This window comes from Pseudophryne corroboree, chromosome 9 (assembly GCF_028390025.1).
Source record: "Pseudophryne corroboree isolate aPseCor3 chromosome 9, aPseCor3.hap2, whole genome shotgun sequence".
NCBI lineage: Eukaryota > Metazoa > Chordata > Amphibia > Anura > Myobatrachidae > Pseudophryne > Pseudophryne corroboree.
The window spans coordinates 125668257-125678017 of NC_086452.1; positions in this window are offsets into that span (position 1 = coordinate 125668257).

Genomic DNA, 9761 nt, shown 5'->3' on the forward strand with positions numbered 1-9761 from the left:
TTTCCCTGTGTACTGATTGAGGATTCACACAACAAACTTGGTAGAAGAAGATGCTACCACTCTGCGGGGTATATGCAATTAGCGGCGAATTCCCGAAATTGTCGAAAAACTGCACTTTTTCGGCAAAAAAAAATATTTGACAATGCAATTCAGTACTTTCCGACAAAAAAACTGACTTTCAAAATTCGACTTTTTGAAATTCGACTTTTTGCAAATTCGACTTTTCTGCAATGATACAAGTGCTTCAATTCGACAAAAGCATATTCAATTCAAGTTTGGAAATTCGACAGCAGTGCTTTTAGACAGTAAATTCGTCATTTTCAATCCGCCACACTTTGGAGGGTGAAAACAATAAAAAAAATTTTAAACATGTTTTTTTTGTGGTTTTTTTGGGGGGGGGGGGGGGAATAGCATATCTATTTATATTAGAAGGGATTAGGTTTTTTTTTTTTTGGGAGGCACAAGTATTATTTATATATTTTTAAAAATATTATTTTTTTTTATTGCTGGAACGGTAAAATAAAAAAAAAAATGGCGTGGGGTCCCCCCTCCAAAGCATAACCAGCCTCGGGCTCTTCCAGCTGGTCTTGGTTCTAAAAATGCGGGGGGAAATTGGGCAGGGATCCCCCGTATTTTTAAAACCAGCACCGGGCTCTGCGCCTGGTGCAAAAAATACAGGGGACAAAACGAGCAGGGGTCCCCCGTATTTTTCACACCAGCATCGGGCTCCACTAGCTGGACAGATAATGCCACAGCCGGGGGTCACTTTTATGCAGTGCCCTGCGGCCGTGGCATTAAATATCCAACTAGTCACCCCTGGCCGGGGTACCCTGGGGGAGTGGGGACCCCTTCAATCAAGGCCCCCCCCCCAGCCACCCAAGGGCCAGGGGTGAAGCCCGAGGCTGTCCCCCCCATCCAAGGGCTGCTAGTGGGAGGCTGATAGCCTTGAGAAAAATGACAAGAATATTGTTTTTTCCAGCAGTACTACAAGTCCCAGCAAGCCTCCCCCGCAAGCTGGTACTTGGAGAACCACAAGTACCAGCATGCGGGAGAAAACCGGGCCCGCTGGTACCTGTAGTTCTACTGGGAAAAAAATACCCAAATAAAAACAGTACACAGACACCGTGACAAGTAAAACTTTATTACACACTGCCAACACACACATACTTACCTATGTTCACACGCCGACATCGGTCCTCTTCTCCATGTAGAATCCACGGATACCGGAAAAATAAGATTTTACTCACCGGTAAATCTATTTCTCGTAGTCCGTAGTGGATGCTGGGAACTCCGTAAGGACCATGGGGAATAGCGGCTCCGCAGAAGACTGGGCACAAAAGTAAAGCTTTAGGACTACCTGGTGTGCACTGGCTCCTCCCCCTATGACCCTCCTCCAAGCCTCAGTTAGGATACTGTGCCCGGACGAGCGTTCACAATAAGGAAGGATTTATGAATCCCGGGTAAGACTCATACCAGCCACACCAATCACACCGTACAACTATGTGATCTGAACCCAGTTAACAGCATGATAACAGAGGAGCCTCTGAAAAGATGGCTCACAACAACAATAACCCGATTTAGTTAACAATAACTATGTACAAGTATTGCAGATAATCCGCACTTGGGATGGGCGCCCAGCATCCACTACGGACTACGAGAAATAGATTTACCGGTGAGTAAAATCTTATTTTCTCTGACGTCCTAGTGGATGCTGGGAACTCCGTAAGGACCATGGGGATTATACCAAAGCTCCCAAACGGGCGGGAGAGTGCGGATGACTCTGCAGCACCGAATGAGAGAACTCCAGGTCCTCCTCAGCCAGGGTATCAAATTTGTAGAATTTTGCAAACGTATTTGCTCCTGACCAAGTAGCTACTAGGCAAAGTTGTAAAGCCGAGACCCCTCGGACAGCCGCCCAAGATGAGCCCACCTTCCTTGTGGAGTGGGCATTTACAGATTTTGGCTGTGGCAGGCCTGCCACAGAATGTGCAAGTTGAATTGTACTACAAATCCAACGAGCAATAGACTGCTTAGAAGCAGGAGCACCCAGCTTGTTGGGTGCATACAGGATAAACAGCGAGTCAGATTTTCTGACTCCAGCCGTCCTGGAAACATATATTTTTAGGGCCCTGACAACGTCTAGCAACTTGGAGTCCTCCAAGTCCCTAGTAGCCGCAGGCACCACAATAGGTTGGTTCAAGTGAAACGCTGAAACCACCTTAGGGAGAAACTGAGGACGAGTCCTCAATTCCGCCCTGTCCGAACGGAAAATCAGATAAGAGCTTTTACAGGATAAAGCCGCCAATTCTGATACGCGCCTGGCCGAGGCCAGGGCCAATAGCATGACCACTTTCCATGTGAGATATTTCAAATCCACGGATTTAAGTGGTTCAAACCAATGTGACTTTAGGAACCCCAAAACTACATTGAGATCCCAAGGTGCCACTGGAGGCACAAAAGGAGGCTGTATATGCAGTACCCCTTTTACAAACGTCTGAACTTCAGGGACTGAAGCTAGTTCTTTTTGGAAGAAAATTGACAGGGCCGAATTTTGAACCTTAGTGGACCCAATTTTAGGCCCATAGACACTCCTGTTTGCAGGAAATGTAGGAATCGACCCAGTTGAAATTCCTACGTCAGGGCCTTACTGGCCTCGCACCACGCAACATATTTTCGCCAAATGCGGTGATAATGTTTTGCGGTTACATCCTTCCTGGCTTTGATCAGGGTAGGAATGACTTCATCAGGAATGCCTTTTTACTTCAGGATCCGGCGTTCAACCACCATGCCGTCAAACGCAGCCACGGTAAGTCTTGGAACAGACAGGGTCCTTGCTGGAGCAGGTCCCTTCTTAGAGGTAGAGGCCACGGATCCTCCGTGAGCATCTCTTGAAGTTCCGGGTACCAAGTCCTTCTTGGCCAATCCGGAGCCACGAGTATAGTTCTTACTCCTCTCCGTCTTATAATTCTCAGTACCTTGGGTATGAGAGGCAGAGGAGGGAACACTTACAATGACTGGTACACCCACGGCGTTACCAGAGCGTCCACAGCTATTGCCTGAGGGTCCCTTGACCTGTCGCAATACCTGTCCAGTTTTTTGTTGAGGCGGGACGCCATCATGTCCACCTTTGGTTTTTCCCAACGGTTTACAATCATGTGGAAGACTTCTGGATGAAGTCCCCACTCTCCCGGGTGGAGGTCGTGCCTGCTGAGGAAGTCTGCTTCCCAGTTGTCCACTCCCGGAATGAACACTGCTGACAGTGCTATCCCATGATTTTCCGCCCAGCGAAGAATCTTTGCAGCTTCTGCCATTGCCCTCCTGCTTCTTGTGCCGCCCTGTCTGTTTACGTGGGCGACTGCCGTGATGTTGTCCGACTGGATCAACACCGGCTGACCTTGAAGCAGAGGTCTTGCTAAGCTTAGAGCATTGTAAATGGCCCTTAGCTCCAGGATATTTGTGTGAAGTGATGTCTCCAGGCTTCACCATAAGCCCTGGAAAATTCCTTCCCTGTGTGACTGCTCCCCAGCCTCGCAGGCTGGCATCCGTGGTCACCAGGACCCAGTCCTGAATGCCGAATCTGCGGCCCTCTAGAAGATGAGCACTCTGCAACCACCACAGGAGAGACACCCTTGTCCTTGGTGACAGGGTTATCCGCTGATGCATCTGAAGATGCGACACGGACCATTTGTCCATCAGGTCCCACTGGAAAGTTCTTGCGTGGAAACTGCCGTGATGCACTGAGACCTGGCTCGGTTTTAGGAGGTTCCTGACTAGCTCGGATAACTCCCTGGCTTTCTCCTCTGGGAGAAACACCTTTTTCTGGACTGCGTCCAGGATCATCCCTAAGAACAGAAGATGAGTCGTCGGAATCAGCTGCGATTTTGGAATATTGAGAATCCAACCATGCTGCCGCAACACTACCTGAGATAGTGCTACTCCGACCTCCAACTGTTCCCTGGATCTTGCCCTTATCAGGAGATCGTCCAAGTAAGGGATAACTAAAACTCCCTTCCTTCGAAGGAGTATCATCATTTCGGCCATTACCTTGGTAAAGACCCGGGGTGCCGTGGACAATCCAAACGGCAGCGTCTGAAACTGATAGTGACAGTTCTGTACCACAAACCTGAGGTTCCCTTGGTGAGAAGGGTAAATTGGGACATGAAGGTAAGCATCCTTGATGTCCAGAGACACCATATAGTCCCCTTCTTCCAGGTTCGCAATCACCGCTCTGAGTGACTCCATCTTGAATTTGAACCTCTGTATGTAGGTGTTCAAAGATTTTAGATTTAAAATCGGTATCACCTAGCCGTCCGGCTTCGGTACCACGAATAGTGTGGAATAATACCCCTTTCCCTGTTGCAGGAGGGGTACCTTGATTATCACCTGCTGGGAATACAGCTTGTGAATGTCATCCAATACTGCCTCCCTGTCGGAGGGAGACGTTGGTAAAGCAGACTTTAGGAAACGGCGAGGGGGAGACGTCTCAAATTCCAATTTGTACCCTTGAGATATCACCTGAAGGATCCAGGGGTCTACTTGCGAGTGAGCCCACTGCGCGCTGAAATTCTTGAGACGGGCCCCCACCGTGCCTGAGTCCGCTTGTAAAGCCCCAGCGTCATGCTGAGGGCTTGGCTGCAGCGGGAGAGGCTTCTGTTCCTGGGAACTAGCTGTTTGCTGCAGCCTTTTTCCTCCCCCTCTGCCACGGGGCAGAAAAGAGGAACCTTTTGCCCGCTTGCCCTTATGGGAACGAAAGGACTGCGCCTGATAATACGGCGTCTTTGTTGAGACCCCAAATAACTCCTCCCCTTTATAAGGCAATACTTCCATATGCCGTTTGGAATCCGCATCACCTGACCACTGTCGCGTCCATAACCCTCTTCTGGCAGAAATGGACAGCGCACTTACTCTTGATGCCAGTCGGCAAATATCCCGCTGTGCATCACGCATATATAGAAATGCATCTTTTAAATGCTCTATAGTCAGTAATATACTGTCCCTATCTAGGGTATCAATATTTTCAGTCAGGGAATCCGACCACGCCAACCCAGCACTGCACATCCAGGCTGAGGCAATTGCTGGTCGCAGTATAACACCAGTATGTGTGTAAATACATTTGAGGATACCCTCCTGCTTTCTATCAGCAGGATCCTTAAGGGCGGCCGTCTCAGGAGAGGGTAGAGCCACCTGTTTTGACAAGCGTGTGAGCGCTTTATCCACCCTAGGGGGTGTTTCCCAACGCACCCTAACCTCTGGCGGGAAAGGATATAATGCCAATAATTTTTTAGAAATTATCAGTTTTTTATCGGGGGAAACACACGCTTCATTTAATTCCTCAGATTCAGGAAAAACTACAGGTAGTTTTTTCTCACCGAACATAATACCCTTTTTAGTGGTACTTGTATTATCAGAACTGTGTAAAACATTTTTCATTGCCTCAATCATGTAACGTGTGGCCCTACTGGAAGTCACGTTTGTCTCTTCACCGTAGACATCTGGAGTCAGTATCCGTGTCGACGTCTGTATCTGCCATCCGAGGTAACGGGCGCTTTAGAGCCCCTGACGGCCTATGAGACGTCTGGACATGCACAAGCTGAGTAGCCGGCTGTCTCATGTCATCAACTGTCTTTTGTAAAGAGCTGACACTGTCACGTAATTCTTCCAACAGTTCATCCACTCAGGTGTCGACCCCCCAGGGGGAGACATCACTATTACAGGCAATTGCTCCGCCTCCACATCATTTTCCTCCTCATACATGTCGACACAAACGTACCGACACACAGCACACACACAGGGAATGCTCTGATAGAGGACAGGACCCCACTAGCCCTTTGGGGAGACAGAGGGAGAGTTTGCCAGCACACACCAGAGCGCTATATATATACAGGGATAACCTTATATAAGTGTTTTTCCCCTTATAGCTGCTGTATTGTTAATACTGCGCCTAATTAGTGCCCCCCTCTCTTTGTTAACCCCTTTATGTAGTGTAGTAACTGCAGGGGAGAGCCAGGGAGCTTCCCTCCAACGGAGCTGTGAGAGAAAATGGGGCCAGTGTGCTGAGGAGATAGGCTCCGCCCCTTTTTCGCTGACTTTTCTCCTGCTTTTTTATGGATTCTGGCAGGGGTTAAAATTCATCCATATAGCCCTGGGGGCTATATGTGATGTATTTTCGCCAGCCACGGTGTTTTTATTGCTGCTCAGGGCGCCCCCCCAGCGCCCTGCACCCTCAGTGACCGAAGTGTGAAGTGTGCTGAGGAGCAATGGCGCACAGCTGCAGTGCTGTGCGCTTCCTTAGTGAAGACAGGATGTCTTCTGCCGCCGATTTTCCGGACCTCTTCTTGCTTCTGGCTCTGTAAGGGGACCGGCGGCGCGGCTCTGGGACCGGACTCCATGGCTGGGCCTGTGTTCGATCCCTCTGGAGCTAATGGTGTCCAGTAGCCTAAGAAGCCCAATCCACTCTGCCCGCAGGTGAGTTAGTTTCTTCTCCCCTTAGTCCCTCGATGCAGTGAGCCTGTTGCCAGCAGGTCTCACTGAAAATAAAAAACCTAAAACTAAACTTTTCACTATGCAGCTCAGGAGAGCCACCTAGTGTGCACCCTTCTTGTTCAGGCACAAAAATCTAACTGAGGCTTGGAGGAGGGTCATAGGGAGAGGAGCCAGTGCACACCAGGTAGTCCTAAAGCTTTACTTTTGTGCCCAGTCTCCTGCGGAGCCGCTATTCCCCATGGTCCTTACGGAGTTCCCAGCATCCACTAGGACGTCAGAGAAATAAAAGATAAATATACTTACCTCATCCATGGTCCAGAGATAAATCCACGGACTTGGCAAAATAAAAAACCGGACACCCGTACCATGCCCGACTGAAAGGGGTCCCATTCTGACACATGAGACCCCTTTCCCCGAATGAGACCTCTCAGTGACAGATGTCACAGAAAGGTCTCTAAAGCCAATCAGGAAGCGCAACTTCGGTGCACAGCTCCGTCCATTACTTTCAATGGTGGGAACTTTGCGGCTAGCGGTGAGGTCACCCGCCGGTCAGCGGCTGACCTCGGGTAACCTCACTGCTGACGGCAAAGTTCCCACCATTGAAAGTAATGGAGAGGCTTTGCGATGCGCTGTCTGACAGCTCAGACAGCGCACAGCCAATCAGGTGAGCGCCACGGAAGTAGCGCTTCCTGATTGGCTGAAGGGACTTCAGTGACAGGAGTCACGTGGTGTCCCGGCATTCGGGAAAGGGGTCTGATGTGTAAGCATGGGACCCCTTTCAGTTCGGCATGGTACGGGTGTCCGTTTTTTTTTTTTGCCAAGTCCGTGGATTTATCTCTGGACCCTGGTTGAGGTGAGTATATTGATCTTTTCTTTTCAGGTATCCGTGGATTCTACATGGAGAAGAGGACCGATGTCGGCGTGTGAACATAGGTAAGTATGTGTGTGTCGGCAGTGTGTAATAAAGTTTTACTTGTTCCGGTGTCTGTGTACTGTTTTTATTTGGGTATTTTTTTTCCAGTAGAACTACAGGTACCAGTGGGCCCGTTTTTCTCCCGCATGCTGGTACTTGTGGTTCTCCAAGTACCAGCTTGCGGGGAGGCTTGCTGGGACTTGTAGTTCTTCTGGAAAAAAACAATATTCTGTCATTTTACTCAAGGCTATCAGCCTCCCATCCGCAGCCAATGGATGGGGGGGACAGCCTCGAGCTTCACCCCTGGCCCTTGGGTGGCTGGGGGGTGGGGACCCCTTGATTGAAGGGGTCCCCACTCCCCCAGGGTACCCCGGCCAGGGGTGACTAGTTGGATATTTAATGCCACGGCCGCAGGGCACTGCATAAAAGTGACCCCCGGTTGTGGCATTATCTGTCCAGCTAGTGGAGCCCGATGCTGGTGTTAAAAATACGGGGAACCCCTGCTCTTTTTGTCCCCCGTATTTTTGGCACCAGCACCAGGCGCAGAGCCCGGTGCTGGTTTTAAAACTACGGGGGATCTGCTGTTAATTTTTTCCCCGGATTTTTAAAACCAGGACCAGCTCGAAGAGCCCGAGGCTGGTTACGCTTTGAAGGGGGGACCCCACGCCATTTTTTTCTCCGGTTTTTTCCCGTTTTTTTAAATTGCGGCAAAATCCGGCAAATCGGCCGTTTTTCGCCCGCGGGACTGTCGAATCCGTTTTTCATTGAATATGGTGAATTCCGGCAGCCACCTGCCGGAATTCACCTGTCGAATTGTGTAGAATTAAAAAACGGCGATAATTTGCCACGATTCGCCGTGAATTGCATATACCCCTGCATGTGCAGCAGCTCTGCTCTGTCCCTTAAACTGCATTATGTGATGGTAGCTCTAGTTATTGTATTATATACCATTGCTATTGTTTTCATACTTTGAGCCACTTGCCAAGAGGAGGGGGGTTTCCGGGCAACCGGAACCCCCCCACGTTTGCCTATGTGGTAGAGGCAATGAGGGCGGGGGGGGACACACAGCAGGGAGGGCGGGTGGGGGGATACACACAGCAGGGAGGGCGGGGGGGACACACACAGCAGGGAGGGAGGGAGGGCGGGGACACACAGCAGGGAGGGAGGGAGGGCGGGGACACACAGCAGGGAGGGCGGGGGGCGGGGACACACGGGAGGGAGGGCGGGGACACACAGCAGGGAGGGCGGGGGGTCGGGGACACACAGCAGGGAGGGCGGGGGGGAGACGGACACACAGCAGGGAGGGCGAGGGGGGGGGGACGGAAACACAGCAGGGAGGGCGAGGGGGGAGACGGACAGACAGCAGGGAGGGAGGGAGGGCAAGACACAGCTGCCCGAGACGCCTCCTACTGCCAGCCGCACCACAGACGCGGGGAGGAGACGCAAGCAGCCACCAGGGAAGGTCCGGCGGGCGGCCGGTCACACAGCGGTAGGGATGGACATCGAAAGCAAACCATCATATGATGGCAATGCTCCACCATTGAAACTTTCGATGCAATGGTTACTAACCATCACATCAAAAGTATTCGATGGTGAAAACTATTTATATGACTAGTTCTTGCGCAAAAGCCTGCATTTTTGTTTACAATGTGGGAATTGGGATCGGGGGCAGGGCCAGACTCTGAGCAACATATTACTTTATCACTGGACATTGTGTGTATAATATACATATATAATATACACACACACACAATGGCCCTCATTCCGAGTTGTTCGCTCGGAGATTTTCATCGCATCGCAGTGAGAATTCTCTTAGTGCGCATGCGCAATGTTCGCACTGCGACTGCGCCAAGTAACTTTACTATGGAGAAAGTAAGTTTACTCACGGCTTTTTCATCGCTCCGACGTTCGCATTGTGATTGACAGGAAATGGGTGTTACTGGGCGGATGCACGGCGTTTTAGGGGCGTGTGGCTGAAAACTCTACCGTTTCCGGAAAAAACGCAGGAGTGGCCGGGGAAACGGTGGGTGTGCCTGGGCGAACGCTGGGTGTGTTTATGACGTCAGCCAGGAACGACAAGCACTGAACTGATCGCAAAGGCAGAGTAAGTCTGAAGCTACTCAGAAACTGCTAACTCGTTTGTGATCGCAATATTGCGCATACATCGGTCGCACATTTAAGAAGCTAAGATTCACTCCCAGTAGGCGGCGGCTTAGCGTGTGTAACTCTGCTACATTCGCCTTGCGAGCGAACAACTCGGAATGAGGGCCAATGCCCAATGATGAAGTAACATTGCCCCCTCAGTGCCAAATATACAATGCCCCCACTGTGCCAGATATACAATGCCCCCACTGTGCCAGATATA